This window comes from Phyllobates terribilis, unplaced genomic scaffold, assembly GCF_046119375.1.
Source record: "Phyllobates terribilis strain yellow unplaced genomic scaffold, ASM4611937v1 Scaffold_15__1_contigs__length_34870131, whole genome shotgun sequence".
Lineage (NCBI taxonomy): Eukaryota > Metazoa > Chordata > Amphibia > Anura > Dendrobatidae > Phyllobates > Phyllobates terribilis.
This window is the reverse complement of record NW_027362775.1, coordinates 28510712-28534931: the sequence shown is the minus strand read 5'-3', so window position 1 is coordinate 28534931 and position 24220 is coordinate 28510712.

Here is a 24220-nt window from a genome sequence, read left to right as displayed (position 1 = left end):
TGGAATGGTAGGTGGTCACAGCACGTGACGGCGAAGCCTCCGGGTAGGCTAGCAGGCAGGTAACAGGTGGGCGCTCCCAGGTGAGCGGGCAAGCTGGTCCATAGACAGACTGACAGGAGTAGGAAGGCAGACCGTCGGACCTCAGGCTAGCAGGCAGGTGACTGGATATCAGGCAGGACAAAGACAGCAAGCTGGCAGGAATCTGGCAGGTAACTGGCAGGTAACTGGCAAAGGGACCTGAGGGCTGAAGCACAGGTGAGACACAGTGCAAACAACATTGCTCGGGCACCTCCATTTTGGAGGAGGTGCCTTTTATATGGGAGGTCCTCCGGCAATTGGCCGGGGACTCCTTAGGACGGCGCGCGCGGTCCCTTTAAGAGAGGGGGAGCGCGCGCGCCCTAAGCACACTGCCGGGGAAGGAGCGCGCGCCGGAAGCAGCGGGGGGAGCAGAGCTGGAGGACGCCGCGCCAGGAGCGGGGAGGTGAGAGGGACGGCGTCTCTGCCTAGAACGGGGCAGAGACGCCGATGCTACACACCACTCATCCAAGGGGCATTGATATTGTCTTTTTATTCAACTGCGACCTCCACCACTCTTCCAAGGTGCACTGATAATGTCTTTTTATTCCACTGCGACCTCCACCACTCTTCCAAGGCTAATTGATATTGTTTTTTTAATCCACTGCGACCTCCACCACTCTTCCAAGGGGCATTAAAACCGTCTTGTTAAGCTATTGTGACCTCCACATCTATTCCACGGGGCATTGATATTATCTTTTTATTTAACTGTAACCTCCACCACTGTTCCAAGGGGCATTGATATTGTCTTTTTATTCAACTGTAACCTCCACCACTCTTCCAAGGGGCATTGATATTGTATTTTTATTCCACTGCGACCTCCACCACTCTTCCAATGGGCATTCCTATTGTCTTTTTAATCCACTACGACCTCCACCTCTCTTCCAAGGGGCATTAAAACCATCTTGTTAAGCTACTGTCACCTCCACGTCCCTTCCAAGGGGCATTAAAACCGTCAATTTAAACCTCTCTGAACTCCACAGCTCATGCAAGGGGCATTGATATTTTTTTTTTATTCCAATGTAACCTCCAGCACTCTTCCAAGGGCCATTGATATTGTCTTTTTATTCCACTGCCACTTCCACCTCTCTTCCAAGGGGCATTAAAACCGTCTTGTTAAGCAACTGTGACCTCCACGTCTCTTTCACGGGGCATTGATATTGTCTTTTTATTCCACTGTAACCTCCACCACTCTTCCAAGGGGCATTGGTATTGTCTTTTTATTCCACTTGGACCTTCACCACTCTTCCAAGTGGCATTGATATTGTCTTTTTAATCCACTGCGACCTCCACCACTCTTCCAAGGGGCATTAAAACATATTGTTAAGCTACTGTGACCTCCATGTCTCTTTCAAGATGCATTAAAACAGTCAATTTAAACCACTCTGAACTCCACAGCTCTTGCAAGAGGCATTAATATTGTCTTTTTACTCCACTGTAACCTACAGCACTCTTTCAAGGGGCATTGATATTGTCTTTTTATTCCACTACGACTTCCATCACTCTCCCAAGGTGCATTAAAAACATCTTGTTTAGCTACTGTAACGTCCATGTCTATTCCATGGGGCATTGATATTGTCTTTTTATTCCAATGTATCCTCCACCATTCTTCCAAGGGGCATTAAAACAGTCTTGTTAATCTACTGTGACCTCCACGTCTCTTCCAGGGGGCATTAAAACCGTCAATTTAAAGAACTCTCAACTCCACAGGTCTTGCAAGTGGCATTGATATTGTTTTTTATTCCACTGTAACCTCCAGCACTCTTCCAAGGGGCATTAATATTGTCTTTTTATTCCACTGCGACTTTCACCTCTCTTCCAAGGGATATTAAAACCGTCTTGTTATGCTACTGTGACATCCACGTCTCTTTCACGGGGGAATTGATATTGTCTTTTTATTCCACTGTAAACTCCACCACTCTTCCAAGTGGCATTGATATTGTCTTTTTAATCCACTGCGACCTCCACCACTTTTCCAAGGGGCATTAAAAACGTCTTTTTAAGCTACTGTGACCTCCACGTCACTTCCAATGGGCATTAAAACCGTCTGGTTTAACTGCTCTGAACTCCACTGCTCTTCCAAGTTGCATTGATATTGTCTTTTTAATCCACTGTTACCTCCACCACTCTTCCAAGGGGAATTGATATTGTTTTTTTATTCCACTGCGACCTCCACTACTCTTCCAAGTGGCATTGATATTGTCTTTTTATTCCACTGCGACCTCCACCACTCTTCCAAGGGCCATTAAAACCATGTTGTTAAGCTACTTTGACCTCCACGTCAATACCACGGGGTATTGAAACCATCATTTTAAACCACTCTGAACTCCACAGCTCTTGCAAGGGGCATTGATATTGTCTTTTTATTCCACTGCAACTTCCACCTTTCTTCCTAGGGGCATTAAAACCGTCTTGTTAAGTTACTGTGACCTCCACGTCTCTTTCACGGGGCATTGATATTGTCTTTTTATTCCACTGTAACCTCCACCACTCTTGCAAGGGGCATTGATATTGTCTTTTTATTCCACTGCGACTTTCACCTCTCTTCCAAGGGATATTAAAACCGTCTTGTTATGCTACTGTGACATCCACGTCTCTTTCACGGGGCATTGATATTGTCTTTTTATTCCACTGTAAACTCCACCACTCTTCCAAGTGGCATTGATATTGTCTTTTTAATCCACTGCGACCTCCACCACTTTTCCAAGGGGCATTAAAAACGTCTTTTTAAGCTACTGTGACCTCCACGTCACTTCCAATGGGCATTAAAACCGTCTGGTTTAACTGCTCTGAACTCCACTGCTCTTCCAAGTTGCATTGATATTGTCTTTTTAATCCACTGTTACCTCCACCACTCTTCCAAGGGGAATTGATATTGTTTTTTTATTCCACTGCGACCTCCACTACTCTTCCAAGTGGCATTGATATTGTCTTTTTATTCCACTGCGACCTCCACCACTCTTCCAAGGGCCATTAAAACCATGTTGTTAAGCTACTTTGACCTCCACGTCAATACCACGGGGTATTGAAACCATCATTTTAAACCACTCTGAACTCCACAGCTCTTGCAAGGGGCATTGATATTGTCTTTTTATTCCACTGCAACTTCCACCTTTCTTCCTAGGGGCATTAAAACCGTCTTGTTAAGCTACTGTCTCCTCCACGTCTCTTTCACGGGGCATTGATATTGTCTTTTTATTCCACTGTAACCTCCACCACTCTTCTCAGGGGCATTGATATTGTCTTTTTATACCACTGAGACCTTCACCACTCTTCCAAGGGGCATTAAAACCGTCTTGTTAAGCTACTGTGACCTCCAAGTCTCTTCCAAGGGGCATTAAAACCGTCTGGTTAAACCGCTCTGAACTCCACAGCTCTTCCAAGGGGCATTGACAATGTCTTTTTATTCCATTGTAACCTTCTGCACTCTTCCAAGTGCATTGATATTGTCTTTTTATTCCTCTGCGACGTCCACGACTCTTCCAAGGGGCATTAAAACCGTCTTGTTAAGCTACTGTGACCTCCTAGTTTCTTACACAGGGCATTGATATTGTCTTTTTATTCCACTGTAACCTAAACCACTCTTCCAAGGGGCATTGATATTGTCTTTTTAATCCACTGCGACCTCCATCACTCTTCCAAGAAGCATTGAAACCATCTTGTTAAGCTACTGTGACCTCCACGTCTATTCCACGGTGCATTAAAACTTTCTGGTTAAACCACTGTGAACTCCACAGCTGTTCCAAGGGGCATTGATATTGTCTTTTTATTCCACTCTAACCTCCACCACCCTTCCAAGGGGCATTGATATATTTTTTTTATTTTTCTGCGACCTCCACCACTCTTCCAAGGGGCATTAATATTGTCTTTTTATTCCACTATGACCTCCACCACTCTTCCAAGGGGCATTGACATAGTCTTTTTATTCCACTGCGACCTCCACCACTCTTCCAAGGGGCATTAAAACCGTCTTGTTAAGTTACTGTGACCTCCACGTCTCTTCCACGGGCATTGAAATTGTCTTTTTATTCCACTGTAACCTCCACCAGTCGTCCAAGGGGCATTGATATTGTCTTTTTATTCCACTCAGACCTCCACCACTCTTCCAAGAGGTCATTGATAATGTCTTTTTATTCCACTGCGACCTCCACCACTCTTCCAAGGCTAATTGATATTGTCTTTTTATTCCACTGCGACCTCCACCACTCTTCCAAGGGACATTAAAACTGTCTTGTTAAGCTATTGTGACCTCCACATCTCTTCCACGGGGCATTGATATTGTCTTTTTATTTAACTGTAACCTCCACCACTGTTCCAAGGAGCATTGATATTGTCTTTTTATTCCACTGTAACCTCCATCACTCTTCCAAGGGGCATTGATATGGTCTTTTTATTCAACTGTAACCTCCACCACTCTTCCAAGGGGCATTGATATTGTCTTTTTATTCCTCTGCGACCTCCACCACTCTTCCAAGGGGCATTCATATTGTCTTTTTAATCCACTCCAACCTCCACCACTCTTCCAAGGGGCATTAAAACCGTCATGTTAAGCTACTGTCACCTCCACGTCCCTTCCAAGGGGCATTAAAACCATCAATTTAAACCTCTCTGAACTCCACAGCTCTTGCAAGGGGCATTGATATTTTTTTTTTATTCCAATGTAACCTCCAGCACTCTTCCAAGGGCCATTGATATTGTCTTTTTATTCCACTGCCACTTCCACCTCTCTTCCAAGGGGCATTAAAACCGTCTTATTAAGCTTCTGTGACCTCCACGTCTCTTTCACGGGGCAGTGATATTGTCTTTTTATTCCACTGTAACCTCCACCACTCTTCCAAGGGGCATTGATATAGTCTTTTTATTCCACTAGGACCTTCACCACTCTTCCAAGTGGCATTGATATTGTCTTTTTAATCCACTGCGACCTCCACCACTCTTCCAAGGGGCATTAAAACCGTATTGTTAAGCTACTGTGACCTCCACGTCTCTTCCAAGATGCATTAAAACCGTCAATTTAAACCACTCTGAACTCCACAGCTCTTGCAAGAGGCATTAATATTGTCTTTTTACTCCACTGTAACCTACAGCACTCTTTCAAGGGGCATTGATATTGTCTTTTTATTCCACTACGACTTCCATCACTCTCCCAAGGTGCCTTAAAAACATCTTGTTTAGCTACTGTAGCATCCATGTCTATTCCACTGGGCATTGATATTGTCTATTCCACTGTATCCTCCACTACTCTTCCAAGGGGTATTGATATTGTCTTTTTAATCCATTGCGACCTCCACCACTCTTCCAAGAGGCATTAAAACAGTCTGGTCAAGCTACTGTGACCTCCACATCTCTTCCAAGGGGCATTAAAACCGTCTGGTTAAACCACTCCGAACTCAACAGCTCTTCCAAGGGGCATTGATATTGTCTTTTTATTCTACTGTAACCTCCACCATTCTTCCAAGGGGTATTAATATTGTCTTTTTAATGCACTGCGACCTCCGCCACTATTCTAAGGGGAATTAAAACCATCTGGTTAAACCACTCTTAACTCCATAGCTCTTTCAAGAGTCATTGATATTGTCTTTTTATTTCACTGTAACCTCCACCACTCTTTCAAGGGGCATTGATATTGTCTTTTTATTCCACTGCGACCTCCACCACTCTTCCAAGGGGCATTAAAACTGTCTTGTTAAGCTACTGTGACCTCCACTTGTCTTCCATGGGGCATTGAAATTGTATTTTTAATCCACTGTGACCTCCACCACTTTTCCAAGGGGCATTAAAACCATCTTGTTAATTTACTGTGACCTCCACGTCTCTTCCAAGGGGCAATAAAAACATCTGGTTAAACCACTCTAAACTCCACAGCTCTTCCAAGGGGCATTGGTATTGTCTTTTTATTCCACTCTAACCTCCACCACTCTTCCAAGGGGCATTGACATTGTCTATTTATTCCACTGCGACCTCCATCATTCTTCCAAGGGGCATTGATATTGTCTTTTTATTCCACTGCCACCACGATCACTCTATCAAGGGGCATTGATATTGTCTTTTTATTCCACTGCGACCTCCACCATTCTTCCAAGGGGCATTAAAACTGTCTTGTTAAGCTCCAGTAACCTCCACATCTCTTCCACGGGGCATTGATATTGTCATTAACTTCCACTGTAACCTCCACCACTCTACCAAGGGGCATTGATATAGTATTTTTATTCCACTGCGTCCTCCATCACTCTTCCAAAGGGCATTGATATTGTCTTTTTAATCCACTGCGACCTCCACCACTCCTCCAAAGGGCAATAAAACCATCTTGTTAAACTACTGTGACCTCCACGTCTCTTCCACGGGGCATTGATATTGTATTTTTATTCCTCTGCGACCTCCACCACTCTTACTCGGGGCATTGATATTGTCTTTTTAATCCACTGCAACCTCCACCACTCTTCCATGTGGCATTAAAACAGTCTTGCTAAGCTACTGTGACCTCCACGTCTCTTCCAATGGGCATTAAAACAGTATGGTTAAACCAATCTGAACTCCACAGATCTTCCAAGGGGCATTAATATTGTCTTTTTATTCCACTGTATACTCCACCACTCTTCCAAGGGGCATTGAAATTGTCTTTTTATTCCACTGCGACCTCCACCACTCTTCCAAGGGGCATTAAAACAGTCTTGTTAATCTACTGTGACCTCCACGTCTCTTCCAAGGGGCATTAAAACCGTCAATTTAAACCACTCTCAACTCCACAGGTCTAGCAAGGGGCTTTGATATTGTTTTTTATTCCACTGTAACCTCCAGCACTCTTCCAAGGGGCATTGATATTTTCTTTTTATTCCACTGCGACTTTCACCTCTCTTCCAAGGGACTTTAAAACTGTCTTGTTAAGCTAATGTGACATCCACGTCTCTTTCACGGGGCATTGATATTGTCTTTTTATTCCACGGTAAACTCCACCACTCTTCCAAGTGGCATTGATATTGTCTTTTTATTCCACTGCCACCTCCACCACTCTTCCAAGGAGCATTGATATTGTCTTTTTAATCCACTGTGACCTCCACCACTTTTCCAAGGGACATTAAAAACGTCTTTTTAAGCTACTGTGACCTCCACGTCACTTCCAATGGGCATTAAAACCGCCTGGTTTAACTACTCTGAACTCCACTGCTCTTCCAAGGGGCATTGATATTGTCTTTTTAATCCACTGTTACCTCCACCACTCTTCCAAGGGCCGTTGATATTGTTTTTTTATTCCACTGCGACCTCCACTACTCTTCCAAGGGGCATTGATATTGTCTTTTTATTCCACTGTAACCTCCACCACTCTTCCAAGGGGAATTGATGTTGTCTTTTTATTCCACTGCGACCTCCACCTCTCTTCCAAGGGCCATTAAAACCATCTTGTTAAGCTACTGTGACCTCCAAGTCTCTTCCACGAGGCATTGATATTGACTTTTATTCCACTGCGACCTTCACATCTCTTCCAAGGGGAATTGATATTGTCTTTTTATTCCACTGCGACCTCCACCACTCTTCTAAGGGGCATTGATATTGTCTTTTTAATCCATTGCGACCTCCACCACTCTTCCAAGGGGCATTAAAACAGTCTAGATAAGCTACTGTGACCTCCGCTTCTCTTCCAAGGGGCATTAAACCGTCTGGTTAAACCTCTCTGTACTCCACAACTCTTCCAATATGCATTGATATTGTCTTTTTATTCGACTGTAACCTCCACCACTCTTCCAAGGGGCATTGATATTGTCTCTGTTTTCCACTGCGACCTCCACCACTCTTCCAAGTGGCTTTGATATTGTCTTTTTTATCCACTGCGACCTCCACCACTCTTCCAATGGTCATTAAAACCGTCTTGTTATGCTACTGTGACCTCCACGTCCCTTCCAAGGTGCATTCATATTGTCTTTTTATTCCATTGTGAACTCCACCACTCTTCCAAGGGGCATTAAAGCCATCTTGTTAAGCTACTGTGACCTCCAAGTCTCTTCCAAGGGGCATTAAAACCGTCTGGTTAAACCGCTCTGAGCTCCACAGCTCTTTCAAGGGGCATTGACAATGTCTATTTATTCCATTGTAACTAGTGTTGAGCCACCCCCGTAGTGTTCGAGTTCGGTTCGGTTCGTCGAACACCCGTGTGTTCGCCGAACTGTTCGTCGAACTGTTCGTCGAACACCTTCGAACACCGTTAAAACCAATGGCAGGCAAACAAAAACACATAGAAACACATAGAAAACACCTTCAAAGGTGTCCAAAAGCTGACAAACTGCTCAGAAGACACAACTAACACATGGAAAAGTGACAAGTACATATAGTCATGCGAAAAGAAAAGAGGTGGAGGAGTAAAAGGAGGGGGAGACACAGATATAGGCATGTCATGCCCTTCTAAAATCCAAAAAGTGAGAAGCCGACACGGCCAGTCCGTTGCCTGTGCCACCTCTGTGTCTCCGGGTTTGTGCCAGAGCCGCGGTGGACCCTGACGGCCAGCCCCCCTATCCCAATACTGGTGCCTGTCCGCCGGTGGGTCGAGGCCCCCCACGGTGGGGGGGGGGAGTAACATCTGCTGAAGAAAGACCATCTTCCAGCCAAACTAAGATGTCGACTTCTTTTCGTGGACAATGTGATACGATCCCATTCTTACGGACACGCCCATCGCTACAAATTCTAGATGAGGCACAAAAACAGCAGGTGCTTCAACGGATATCAAGTGCTCCTTCAAGTGGGCTCTCCATCACCTCAATTTCAACATCACAAATACTCCAGTCCTCAGAGGTGTCACCCCAATCGCACTTGCTTCCTCACAGCTCCCAAGTCTCCAGCTGCCCGTCTGAGTATGGGGTAACACAGATGGCTGAGTCTGCCCAGCTGTTTACTCATACTATAGCCTGGGAAACGGAGGTCTGCTCCAGAGCTTCTGTTAATCCAGATGAGGAAATGATCTGATCCGATGCCCAGAATCTTTATAAGTTGGATCCAGGACCAGATGAAGAAGGTTCTGAGCATAATGTAGACCCTTGTTCCCAAACTGTAACTCCTGTTGGTGGAGACAATGATGAAGACGATGATGAGACTCAAATACCTGATGGGAGCGACAACTTGACTTTTTGGTCAGGGCAGGAAGAGGTTGGCTCTGAGGGCGACGGGTGTGATAACACACAGGGTGATGATGACGAGGTTGGAGATCCCACTTACTGTCAACCCACAGTCAGACAGTCGATGAGGTCAGCAGAGGAGGTGGAGGAGGATGTGACTAGCCCTGGGGATGGGGATGACTCGGTACCCGGGCATTTGCCTGGCCTTGGGGAAGTCGCGGTGGTCGGCTCCCTGGCCCGTACCCTGGGGTCTCTCTTTAAAAGGGTGGATAATTGTTAATTTTATAAGAGTTCATGACGCCACCTGTGGTATCTGGTGACAAGCACCAGCGCTGCAGCAGTCCACTGAGGCCGGTGATAAGGCAGCTCGATGGTATAGCTCCCCACAGGTGGAGCTAGGTCTCAGGGCAGCATATGCAGGGGGAATGCAGGACAGGCGAGACCCAGCTGGGTCAGAGCAAGAACGGGAACGGACACGGTAGTCACTTCAGTACCTTTTACTGGTGGAAATTCAGGCACATCCCGGAGCACTGTAGGGTGAAGGGTGCATATCAGGATCCTCCCCAATGAGCGGGTGTAGGGCCTCCTGTTTCTTGCCTCTGCGTAGTAAGTTTCTGACCTGCCTGGAGCTAGGCCTAACTTTGTCTCTGTCCTCCGCTGGCTGACCTTGTGGTAGGGCCTTCTCTTGGAGTTCACGCTCCCAGTATGCGGGGCCTAAGCGTCTCCTGGCTCTGTTACATATCAGCACCTTAGCGATCCTGGGACTTGAAGTTCTCCAGGGATTCCGGTTATGCCTTACTGGGTCATAGAGATACCGGTAAGCTCGGATCCTGTGTCCGGTAAATGCTTCGGGGTGAGCTGGTTAAGCTCCTCTGCCCCTTATGTACTAACTCGCCACTCGCCTTCGGCCTACTCGGGCCCTCACTAGGCTATACACACTAACGGCAGCTTGCCGCGCTTCACTGATCTTACGGCACCGGCACACCTTAAGCTCTATCTGGGCTCCCTGAATCTAGCAAGCAGGAGCCTCGTGCTCCACTGCTGAACTATTAACTGCGTTCTCTAGACTAGACTGAGCTCCACTGCAGACTGACCTCTCTTAGGCTTCTCTACTGCAGGAACTCTTCAGAGGAACTGAACTGCCTAGCTCCACCTTCCCTATTTATATCCCTAACGGGCTCCCTCTGCTGGTCTGAGGTGGAAGGTGGAGATGTGTGAATGTTTATGGGGGCCTCTTCTGGAGGATTCCATCAATGCACTCTTGTAGGATCTGTGATACCAAGCGCAGCGGGGCATCACAGATGCTATTGACGACGAGGTTAGGTTGCGCCTTCCTGAACAGAGACAGAGTACTGGAAGCACGTCAACAACTGCATCCTCAAACACAACTCTGCCTCTGACCACAAGTCGTAGTGGCTCTTCAGGTCACATGGGCTCTAAGCCTTGCACAGCCTGGGCATTTATTCAGATCGATAAGGATGACCCAACTCGTGTTATCTGTAATATTTGTCAGCAAAAGCTAAGTAGAGGCCAAAAAATACATAGTTTGAGTACTTCATGCATGTACCATCACATGGATATGAAGCATAAGTTGCAGTGGGAAGCTCACTGTGCTACAATGCGGCCTAGCCGGCTGGGCCAACCACCGTCTGCCCCATCTTGTGCATCCGCAGCCTCTTCATCCTCTGTGACTGGGGGGACAGCAGTCACACATGTTTTTGGACGCAGACCTGCCACCTCTTTACCCGCAACAGCCAGTGTGATTGGCAGGTCGTCAGTTCATTGGGAAGTGGAAACACCTGCTAGTGTTGAGCGCTCTCCGACATCGAGAGCACCACCTTTGGATCAAGGCAACCTAACATGTCCGCCTGCATCTTCCTCACAGACCGGCAGTTGCCGGGGACACCCTACTCAACACCGTCTAAGCACAACAGCCAGCCCTCGGTCCCTCAGATGTGGAAAAGTAAAAGACCATTTCCTCCTAGCCATGAGAAAGCTGAGAGGTTGAATTTCACCATCTGCAAGCTGTTGGCTACAGAAATGCTGCCTTTCCACCTGGAGGACACAGAGGATTTTCAAGACCTTATGTCCGTCACAGTGCCCCAGTACCAGATGCCCAGTCGGCACTACTTCTCAAAGAAAGGTGTGCCTGTGCTCCACTAGCATGTCGCACACAACATCACCGCTTCTTTGAGAAACTCTGTGTGTGACAGGGTGCACTTCACCACAGACACTTGGACGAGAAGGCATGGACAGGGGCGTTACATGTCGCTGACTGGGCACTGGGTAACTATGGTGACAGCAGGACAAGGGGCTGCTGTCCAAGTCTTACCGTCCCCACGAGTTGTGTGTTAATCCTCTTTATCTCGAACTTCCTCCACTGCTTCTGCCTCCCCAACCTCCTCTCGGTCCTCCACCTGCACCAAAAGCCTGTCTGGTAATGCCACCTGCTTTCTAACTGCGCAGAAGGAATCCTGCACACCTCCTTACTATGCTGGCAGCAGGGCTCAACGCATCAGTGTTTACTTTGAAATGTCTGGGAAATGTGAGTCACACAGCTGAGGAGTTTTGGTCAGCTCTGGAGACCCAGTTTCATGAAAGGTTGTCTCCACTGGACCTGCAACCAGGGAAGGCCATGTGCGACAATGCTGCAAACCTGGGTGCGGCACTTCGCCGGGGCAATGTCACACACGTGCCTTGTATGGCTCACGTGTTGAACCTGGTTGTCCAGCAGTTTTTAGCCCACTATCCCGGACTAGATGGCCTTCTGCAGAGTGCACGGTCGCTGTGTGCTCACTTCCGCCGTTCGCATCCCGCAGTTCAACGACTTACATCTCTACAGAAGTCGTTGGGCCTGCCAGTTCACCGGTTGAAATGCGATGTGCCGACACGGTGGAATTCAACTCTGCACATGTTGCAGCGACTGTGGCAGCACCGACAAGCCCTGGTGCAATACGTTCTGACGTATAGCCTGGGCCAACGAGATCCAGAGGTGGGGCAAATCACGCTGGAGGAGTGGTCTCAGATCAGGGACCTATGCACCCTTCTGCACAGTCTTGAAATGGCGACGAAGATGTTTAGTGCTGACGATGCCATTATCAGCATGACTATTACGGTGATTTACATGCTGGAGCACATGTTAAACAGAATTCGGAGTCAGGTGGTGGGACAAGAGGAGGTGGAGGAAGTAGAGGAGGAGTCGTATGCGGAAGGGATAACATCTCCAAGGTCCAGACGGTTGGCAGCACCAAGGCGGCAGGCATGGGAGGGTGGGGGAGAGGGATTAACCAGGGCGCATGGTAGCAGCCAAACTGTTGAGGAAGGTGCAGAAGCCGAGGAAGAAGTGGAGGACGAACTGGCAATGGGCATGAAAGACTCATCAGATGAGGGAGACCTTGATCACATTTCTGTTGTGCGAGGTTAGAGGGAGAGGGCAGAGGAAGGAAGCATGATTCTTACCTCGCTACCAACACAACAAGGACTTGGTCCTTCTGGATGCGCAAGACACATGAGTGCCTTCTTGCTGCACTACCTGCAACATGACCTCCGGATTGTCAGAATTCGAAGTAATCCCGACTACTGGGTTGTCACACTCTTAGATCCCCGGTACAAAAGTATATTTGCCGAAATAATTCCTGCCATAAAAAGGTATTGACGAATGCAGGAGTATCTGTTGCAGAATCTTACATGTGCTTTTCCACAAAACACCAGTGGTGCACGTAGTGAATCTCACAGTTCTAACTTGCCAACGGTGGGACTGTCGAGTCTTCATCACTCAAACAGTAACAGTAACACAGTATCTGCTGGTAACAGCAATTTTGTGGAATCGTTTCACCACTTTTTTAGACCATCCTTTGCAAGGCCACAGGAGACAAGAAGTCTGACACATAGTCAATGCCTAGAGAGGATGGTACAGGAGAATCTCCAAGTGAACATCGAAGCCATGACTGTGTCACGGGACCCTTGCTCATTTTGGTATTCCAATCTTGAAAAATCGCCGGAGCTCGCCACTCACGCCTTGGAGATCTTGTCATGCCATGCAGCCAGCGTTCTCTCTGAACGTGTGTTCAGCGCTGCTGGTGGTGTGCTGACAGAAAAGCGCACGCGGCTGTCCACTGAGAATGTAGACAGACTCACGTTCATAAAGATGATCAAATCATGGATTCGCAAGGACATTTCTACCCCTGTGTCATCCTTGGGAGACTAAAAGCTTGGGGATTTGGTAAAATCACCTCACCAACCGTTTTAAGCAACAGTGGGGCAATTGATGCCACTTAACCCTAGAACGCATGACCATAAAAATCTACACTTTCACATACCTGGGGCCCTTTAGGCCCGTGTGCAAATAACATGGAATAACTCAAACTCAAATGACAAACAACTATATACATGAAGAATACCTAGAGTTTCAAAATTCTAACTAAAGCAATCTTGCAGAAAATAGAAAACAATTAACTGGGCGGGCCTGCAAGGCCACAGGTATGCGTTCTAGGGTTAAGTGGTGTCTGTGCCACAATTTTGGGAGTCCCCTTGCTGTGTCTTACGTGACGTTGGCATCGTCAATTCCAGGTGGGTTGGGTCGCACCCCCCCCTTTTAACTGTAAGAAACTACATACACTATGGCTTGGGGTAACACAGATGGTTGAGTCTGAAGAGCTGTTTACTCAGAGGTCTGCTACAAATCTTCAGTGTCTGCTAGTCAGCGTAGAATTTTTAACTGCATCTAGCCTAGGCAATACTTTGTGCGTAGCAGCCCAGCTGCGAAGCAAGCTACACAGCCTGTGTATCTAATAAGAATTTTTAACTGCATCTAGCCTAGGCAATACTTTGCGCGTAGTAGCCCAGCTGCGAAGCAAGCTGCACCGCCTGTGTATCTAATAAGAATTTTTAAATTAATCTAGCCTAGGCAGACTGTGGGGACCCCCAACCAAACCCAGATGCTCAGCCCCCCTACCGCTCCCCTTTCATGGACAACCCAATAATGTAACTCTTACAACTGGATGGGTGAGGATCGGTCACAGCTTTATTAACTCTTTATACTCATTCCATTAGAAAGGCATTTTATTTCTAAAATAATTCAGCTTGTTGCAGCATGCCCTGGGTCCCCACTCCGGCAAGTTGGCTAACAAGTGTAACTCTCCAACATGTCCTTTCTATTTCCAGGCCACGGAGGATCCAGCGTACTCGTATGCAGGACTCTGACCCCCACCCATCACTCTTAACGCTTGTTCCACTCCGTCCTGGAGTCCTGACAGGAATATGTCCAGTCCAATATCTATTAAGTGAACACCGTCGGGCCGTATGAGGCCTGCTTTATCTCCTTCCAGTTGTCGGTGTCGTATCACTACACCGCCTCTGTCTCTTCTAAATTTTGCCATCCGAATATTTATTACCCGCCTTGTCCATTCGATGGCCGTGATGTCTCGCGCACCTTGCCATACCGCTATCGGCACAATCTCTGACCATACTATAGCTAATTTTGTGAAAAATTCTCTGAAGCGCTCAGTGTCTAGTTTCATTATTGCCATTAGTTATGCGCTCTTGTGATGACCTAGGTTGTTTCCCCCGGCCTGTATAACTAAGATGACCGGACCTCTTGCCTCTCTCCCTACCTTGATTACCTCCATTAGTACCTGTGGCCATAGCAGGCCTCTAATACCTCTCCAGTTGAAATATGTGTTATGAAACTCTAATTTCCTCCCGCCTGGGCGGACTTTCGCCCTTTTTTGTGCCCAATATATATACGAGTGGCCTATCACTCACACTGTAGCCTTAGCGTCACCTGTAAAAGAAACAAACCACGTTAGGATAACAAGTCCGGTCTTACGTATCTCGCCAAACACGTGGATCGCCATCTCCCTATCCTCTGAACTTCCGTTTCTGACAGTCCTGCTCTTGCTGCTTCCGTGGCCGCACCTATGCGGAATGAGTGTGTCCCGTAATCTTTGGGGTGGTTCCCTGCCGATGTTATGCATTTATTAAATATAGCTTGGAACAGGTATCTTTATAATGGCGTTCCATCAATGTGTGATACGAAGAAATTACTTTGTGATCTGATGGTTAGATATGTTTTTACTATTGTTACCCGACTCAGTGTACCGTTTGTGGGTTGTAGAAGTACCCAAGTACCCCTGCCCGCTGGAACCGTTTTCGATTGGTGTATGCGTACACGTATTGCATCATTGGCTATGACTACTTCCTGGTGTAATAAGCGTCCACTGGTGGTAATTTTGGATTGAGGGACTAATTCGCTTATACATAGCGCCCCGAAGAAGGCGATCACAAATGCAGTAGACATTAGTGTTGCTTCAAATTGTGAGTGTCATGTTAATGGTGTTAGGGATAAGATGTGAGAAATCAGTTTTAGTGACACGGGACGGGACGTCTACATTCCTGACTTGGCTGACCCCTTTTCCACCCTTTTATGGATTGTATGATGATGAATCTCTGTCACATCTCCCCAATTCAGTAGTTGGAAGTGAAATGCTACTCCGGTCAGACACCGCTGCGCTGACGCCCCTGATATGCCCCTCATCATTAGCTGGTGGAGAAATTCTATGGTGACTTGTGATCTGGCTTGTTCACATTGGTCAACCCGTCTGCCTGCTACTAGTCGTGTCCACTCTTCCCATGCCTTACCGTATGCTTGCCACGTTGACGGTGCAACTGACGCTCTGATTAATGGCATCAACTATTCGCCACTAGATCCCATAGGGTGGGTGGGCAACTGTTGCCCGATGGGTGGGCGTTGTGGAAGAGCTCTGTGAAAATCTGCCAATTGAATTGTTATAAAGCGTTAGCAGCAGCTTTATACCCCTCAGCATAGTGGCTAGCGCGGACCCATACATTGTGTTTTAGGCACAGGAATACTAGCCTGCATAGTAGGCCTAGCACTGGGAGAGACGATGATGCCATCTTATTAATGCAGTGCGCTAGGCTGGTGTTTTGTGTTATGAAGCGTATATTTTTGTTAGCCAGGCGCGCGCCCCATATTTCTATTGCTACCACTATTGGGAAAAATTATTTTCAGGGCTAGATGCAGCTAAAAATTATTATTAATTTCAAAGCTGGTGGAGCTTGGTATAGATGGCCTAATACAATGAGTCCCACACACTGCTAGAAGCCCAAATATTTTTTCAGAGGTAGATGCAGATAAAAATTATTTTTAATTTGCAACCTGATGGAGGTCAGTATAGATGGACTAATAGAGAAAGTCCCACACACTGCTAGAAGGCCAAATATTTTTTCAGAGCTAGATGCAGATAAAAATTATTTTTAATTTGCAACCTGATGGAGGTCAGTATAGATGGACTAATACAACAAGTCCCACACACAGCTAGAAGCCGAAATATTTTTTCAGAGGTAGATGCAGAAAAAAATATATTCAGTTTGCAACCTGATGGAGGTCAGTATAGATGGACTAATACAACAAGTCCCACACACAGCTAGAAGCCCAATATTTTTTCAGAGGTAGATGCAGAAAAAAATATATTCAGTTTGCAACCTGATGGAGGTCTGTATAGATGGATTAATAGAACAAGTCCCACACACAGCTAGAAGCCCAATATTTTTTCAGAGGTAGATGCAGAAAAAAATATATTCAGTTTGCAACCTGATGGAGGTCAGTATAGATGGACTAATACAACAAGTCCCACACACAGCTAGAAGCCCAATATTTTTTCAGAGGTAGATGCAGAAAAAAATATATTCAGTTTGCAACCTGATGGAGGTCTGTATAGATGGACTAATACAACAAGTCCCACACACAGCTAGAAGCCCAATATTTTTTCAGAGATAGATGCAGAAAAAAATATATTCAGTTTGCAACCTGATGGAGGTCTGTATAGATGGATTAATAGAACAAGTCCCACACACAGCTAGAAGCCCAATATTTTTTCAGAGGTAGATGCAGAAAAAAATATATTCAGTTTGCAACCTGATGGAGGTCAGTATAGATGGACTAATACAACAAGTCCCACACACAGCTAGAAGCCCAATATTTTTTCAGAGGTAGATGCAGAAAAAAATATATTCAGTTTGCAACCTGATGGAGGTCTGTATAGATGGATTAATAGAACAAGTCCCACACACAGCTAGAAGCCCAATATTTTTTCAGAGGTAGATGCAGAAAAAAATATATTCAGTTTGCAACCTGATGGAGGTCAGTATAGATGGACTAATACAACAAGTCCCACACACAGCTAGAAGCCCAATATTTTTTCAGAGGTAGATGCAGAAAAAAATATATTCAGTTTGTAACCTGATGGAGGTCTGTATAGATGGATTAATAGAACAAGTCCCACACACAGCTAGAAGCCCAATATTTTTTCAGAGGTAGATGCAGAAAAAAATATATTCAGTTTGCAACCTGATGGAGGTCTGTATAGATGGATTAATGCAACAAGTCCCACACACAGCTAGAAGCCCAATATTTTTTCAGAGGTAGATGCAGAAAAAAATATATTCAGTTTGCAACCTGATGGAGGTCTGTATAGATGGACTAATACAACAAGTCCCACACACAGCTAGAAGCCCAATATTTTTTCAGAGGTAGATGCAGAAAAAAATATATTCAGTTTGCAACCTGATGGAGGTCTGTATAGATGGATTAATAGAACAAGTCCCACACACAGCTAGAAGCCCAATATTTTTTCAGAGGTAGATGCAGAAAAAAATATATTCAGTTTGCAACCTGATGGAGGTCTGTATAGATGGACTAATACAACAAGTCCCACACACAGCTAGAAGCCCAATATTTTTTCAGAGGTAGATGCAGAAAAAAATATATTCAGTTTGCAACCTGATGGAGGTCTGTATAGATGGACTAATACAACAAGTCCCACACACAGCTAGAAGCCCAATATTTTTTCAGAGGTAGATGCAGAAAAAAATATATTCAGTTTGCAACCTGATGGAGGTCTGTATAGATGGATTAATAGAACAAGTCCCACACACAGCTAGAAGCCCAATATTTTTTCAGAGGTAGATGCAGAAAAAAATATATTCAGTTTGCAACCTGATGGAGGTCTGTATAGATGGACTAATACAACAAGTCCCACACACAGCTAGAAGCCCAATATTTTTTCAGAGGTAGATGCAGAAAAAAATATATTCAGTTTGCAACCTGATGGAGGTCTGTATAGATGGATTAATAGAACAAGTCCCACACACAGCTAGAAGCCCAATATTTTTTCAGAGGTAGATGCAGAAAAAAATATATTCAGTTTGCAACCTGATGGAGGTCTGTATAGATGGACTAATACAACAAGTCCCACACACAGCTAGAAGCCCAATATTTTTTCAGAGGTAGATGCAGAAAAAAATATATTCAGTTTGCAACCTGATGGAGGTCTGTATAGATGGATTAATAGAACAAGTCCCACACACAGCTAGAAGCCCAATATTTTTTCAGAGGTAGATGCAGAAAAAAATATATTCACTTTGCAACCTGATGGAGGTCTGTATAGATGGATTAATAGAACAAGTCCCACACACAGCTAGAAGCCCAATATTTTTTCAGAGGTAGATGCAGAAAAAAATATATTCAGTTTGCAACCTGATGGAGGTCTGTATAGATGGATTAATAGAACAAGTCCCACACACAGCTAGAAGCCCAATATTTTTTCAGAGGTAGATGAAGAAAAAAATATATGCAGTTTGCAACCTGATGGAGGTCAGTATAGATGGACTAATACAACAAGTCCCACACACAGCTAGAAGCCCAATATTTTTTCAGAGCTAGATGCAGAAAAAAATTATATTCAATTTGCAACCTGATGGAGGTCAGTATAGATGGACTAATAGTATGATGCTATGCCCAAAAGATTTTACTTCACTAGGTGCAGTAAAAAAATTGGTATTCTATACACAGGTGGTATATCTTGCAACACAGATAGGCTACTCCACTGACTAACACACTCTGCAATAGGCCAAAAAGGATTAGCTTTGCTAGATTCAGCCAAATGCTGTGAAAAAAACTTGCACAGCACTGGCACAGACCTGCCTGGCAAAAACTGATAGGAACTGATGTAACCTAGTCCTGAAAAGGACTCCAATTACAATTAGTCTTTACTCCCACAATCTATCTATTTAAGAGCACAGACCTGCCTGATAAAAGTCGTAGGAAATGCTGTAACCTAGTCCTTAAAAGGACTGCAATCACAACTATTCCCTACTCCCAAGCTATCTGTAGATTTGTGCGAAAATTGGCTTGAAATTAACAAGGTATAGCGCACACAGCAACAGCGGTGCCGTCTAACACGCAGCTGCAGCAGTGAGAAAATGGTGGTGACGGGGAAAATGGCTTGGTCTTATAGGGCAAGGACATGTGACATACACTGCCAATGACACATGCCCTTGCTTGTGTGAAAAAAAGCACTTCGCTCCGTGTGTGCGCTGCTGATAGGCTGACAGATTGCACCTCCCCACTGTAAATGCGGGAAAGAGAAAAAAAAATGGAGATCTTCATTGTTCCTGCAGAGATCCATCCCCTGCCCCTCCCCCCACCCCGCTGTACACTCAAACTGCGTATTAACATTAATTTTCATCATTACTGAGAAAAAATCCAGTTATGATTTTGGTGCACGAACAGTTATCGAACATAACCTCGAACAGCCGAATTTTTCTCAAATTGTTCGTGTTCGCCGAACGGCTCGAACACCGCCCAAAACAGCGCGAATTTGAGATTGGCGAACAGTTCGAGTAGAACAACGCTCATCTCTAATTGTAACCTTCTGCACTCTTCCAAGTGCATTGATATTGTCTTTTTATTCCTCTGCGACGTCCACGACTCTTCCAAGGGGCATTAAAAACGTCCTGTTAAGCTACTGTGACCTCTAAGTTTCTTACACAGGGCATTGATATTGTCTTTTTATTCCTCTGTAACCTCCACCACTCTTCCAAGGGGCATTAAGACCATCTTGTTAAGCTACAGTGACCTCCACAACTCTTCCATGGGGCATTGGTATTGTCTTTTTATTCCACTGTAACCTCCACCACTCTTCCAAGCGGTAATGATTTTGTCTTTTTATTCCACTGCGACTTACACCTCTCTTTTAAGGGGCATTGATATTGTCTTTTTAATCCACTGCGACCTCCACCACTCTTCCAAGGGGCATTAAAACAGTCTTGTTAAGCTACTGTGACTTCCACGTCTCTTCCAAGGGGCATTAAAACTGTCTCTTTAAACCACTCAGAACTCCACAGCTCTTCCAAGGGGCATTGATATTGTCTTTTTATTCCACTGTAACCTCCACCACTCTTCCAAAGGGCATTGATTTTGTCTTTTTATTCCACTGCGACCTCCACCACTCTTCCAATGGGCATTGTTATTGTCTACTTAATCCCCTGCAACCTCCACCACTCTTCCAAGGGGCATTAAAACCGTCTTGTTAAGCTACTGTGACCTCCACGTCCCTTCCTCGGGGCATTGATATTGTCTTTTTATTCCAATGCGACCTCCACCACTCTTCCAAGGGGCATTGATATTGTCTTTTTAATCCCCTGCGAACTCCACCACTCTCCAAGGTGCATTAAAACCGTCTTGTTATGCTACTGTGACGTCGACTTCTCTTCCAAGGGGCATTAAAACCATCTTGTTAAACAATTCTGAGCTCCACAGCTCTTCCAAGTGGCATTTGCATTGTCTTTTTATTCCACTCTAACCTCCACAACTCTTCCAAGGGGCATTGACATTGTCTTTTTATTCCACTGCGACCTTCACCACTCTTCCAAGGGGCATTAAAACCATATTGTTAAGCTACAGTGACCTCCACATCTCTTCCACGGGGCATTGATATTGTCTTTTTATTCCACTACTACCTCCACCACTCTTCCAAGGGGCATTAAAACCATCTTGTTAAGTTACTGTGACATCCACGTCTCTTCCAAGGAGCGTAAAAACCGTCTGCTTATACCACTATGAACTCCACAGCTCTTCCAAGGGGCATTATTATTGTCTTTTCATTCCACTGTAACCTCCACCACTCTTCCAAGGGGCATTGATATTGTCTTTTTATTCCACTGCGACCTCCACCAGTTCTCCAAGAGGCATTAAAACCGTCTTGTTAAGCTACTGTGACCTCCATGTCTCTTCCACGGGGCATTGAAATTGTCTTTTTATTCCATTGTAAACTCCACCACTCGTCCAAGGGGCATTGATAATGTCTTTTTATTCCACTGCGAACTCCATCACTCTTCCAAGAGGCATTGAAAATGTCTTTTTATTCCACTGCGACCTCCACCACTCTTCCAAGGCTCATTGATATTGTCTTTTTAATCCACTGCGACCTCCACCACTCATCCAAGGGGCATTAAAACCGTCTTGTTAAGCTATTGTGACCTCCACATCTCTTTGATGGGGCATTGATATTGCCTTTTTATTTAACTGTAACCTCCACCACTGTTCCAAGGGGCATTGATATCGTCTTTTTATTCCACTGTAACCTCCATCACTCTTCCAAGGGGCATTGGTATTGTCTTTTTATTCAACTGTAACCTCCACCCCTCTTCCAAGGGGCATTAAAACCGTCTTGTTAAGCTACTGTCACCTCCACGTCCCTTCCAAGGGGCATTAAAACCGTCAATTTAAACCACTTTGAACTCCACAGCTCTTGCAAGGGGCATTGATATTGTCTTTTTATTCCAATGTAACCTCCAGCACTCTTCCAAGGGACATTGATATTGTGTTTTTATTCCACTGCAACTTCCACCTCTCTTCCAAGGGGCATTAAAATCATCTTGTTAAGCTACTGTGACCTCCACGTCTCTTTCACGGGGCATTGATATTGTCTTTTTTTTCCACTGTAACCTCCACCACTCTTCCAAGGGGCATTGATACTGTCTTTTTATTCCACTGGGACCTTCACCACTCTTCCAAGTGGCATTGATATTGTCTTTTTAAACCACTTCGACCTCCACCACTCTTCCAACGAGCATTAAAACCGTATAGTTAAGCTACTGTGACCTCCATGTCTCTTCCAAGGTGCATTAAAACTGTCAATTTAAACCACTCTGAACTCCACAGCTCTTGCAATAGGCATTGATATTGTCTTTTTACTCCACTGTAACCTACAGCACTCTTTCAAGGGGCATTGATATTGTCTTTTTATTCCACTACGACTTCCACCACTCTCCCTAGGTGCATTAAAAACATCTTGTTTAGCTACTGTAACGTCCATATCTAAACCACTAGGCATTGATATTGTCTTTTTATTCCACTGTATCCTCCACCACTCTTCCAAGGGGTATTGATATTGTCTTTTTATTCCACTGCGACTTCCACCTCTCTTCTAAGGGTCATTGATAATGTCTTTTTAATCCACTGCGACCTCCATCACTCTTCCAAGAGGCATTAAAACAGTCTTGTTAAGCTACTGTGACCTCCACATCTCTTCCAAGGGGCATTAAAACCGTCTGGCTAAACCACTCTGAACTCTACAGCTCTTCCAAGGGTCATTGATATTGTCTTTTATTCCACTCTAACCTCCACCATTCTTCCAAGGGGTATTGATATTGTCTTTTTAATGCACTGCGACTTCCACCACTCTTCCAAGGGGCATTGATATTGTCTTTTTAATCAACTGCGACCTCCACCTCTCTTCCAAGGGGCATTAAAACAGTCTTGTTAAGCTACTGTGGCCTCCTCATCTCTTCCAAGAGGCATTAAAACCGTCTGGTTAAACACTCTGAACTCCATAGCTCTTACAAGAGGCATTGATATTGTCTTTTTATTCGACTGTAACATCCACCACTCTTCCAAGCGGCATTGAAATTGTCTTTTTATTCCACTGCGACCTCCACCACTCTTCCAAGGGGCATTGATATTGTCTTTTTAATCAACTGCGACCTCAACCTCTCTTCCAAGGGGCATTAAAACCGTCTTGTGAAGCTACTGTGACCTCCACGTCACTTCCACGGGGCTTTGATATTGTCTTTTTATTCCACTACTACCTCCACCACTCTTCCAAGGGGCATTAAAACCGTCTTGTTAAGTTACTGGGACATCCACGTCTCTTCCAAGGAGCGTAAAAACCGTCTGCTTATACCACTATGAACTCCACAGCTCTTCCAAGGGGCATTATTATTGTCTTTTCATTCCACTGTAACCTCCACCACTCTTCCAAGGGGCATTGATATTGTCTTTTTATTCCACTGCGACCTCCACCAGTTCTCCAAGAGGCATTAAAACCGTCTTGTTAAGCTACTGTGACCTCCATGTCTCTTCCACGGGGCATTGCAATTGTCTTTTTATTCCAATGTAAGCTCCACCACTCATCCAAGGGGCATTGATAATGTCTTTTTATTCCACTGCGAACTCCATCACTCTTCCAAGAGGCATTGAAAATGTCTTTTTATTCCACTGCGACCTCCACCACTCTTCCAAGGCTCATTGATATTGTCTTTTTAATCCACTGCGACCTCCACCACTCATCCAAGGGGCATTAAAACCGTCTTGTTAAGCTATTGTGACCTCCACATCTCTTTGATGGGGCATTGATATTGCCTTTTTATTTAACTGTAACCTCCACCACTGTTCCAAGGGGCATTGATATCGTCTTTTTATTCCACTGTAACCTCCATCACTCTTCCAAGGGGCATTGGTATTGTCTTTTTATTCAACTGTAACCTCCACCCCTCTTCCAAGGGGCATTAAAACCGTCTTGTTAAGCTACTGTCACCTCCACGTCCCTTCCAAGGGGCATTAAAACCATCAATTTAAACCACTTTGAACTCCACAGCTCTTGCAAGGGGCATTGATATTGTCTTTTTATTCCAATGTAACCTCCAGCACTCTTCCAAGGGGCATTGATATTGTGTTTTTATTCCACTGCAACTTCCACCTCTCTTCCAAGGGGCATTAAAATCATCTTGTTAAGCTACTGTGACCTCCACGTCTCTTTCACGGGGCATTGATATTGTCTTTTTTTTCCACTGTAACCTCCACCACTCTTCCAAGGGGCATTGATACTGTCTTTTTATTCCACTGGGACCTTCACCACTCTTCCAAGTGGCATTGATATTGTCTTTTTAAACCACTTCGACCT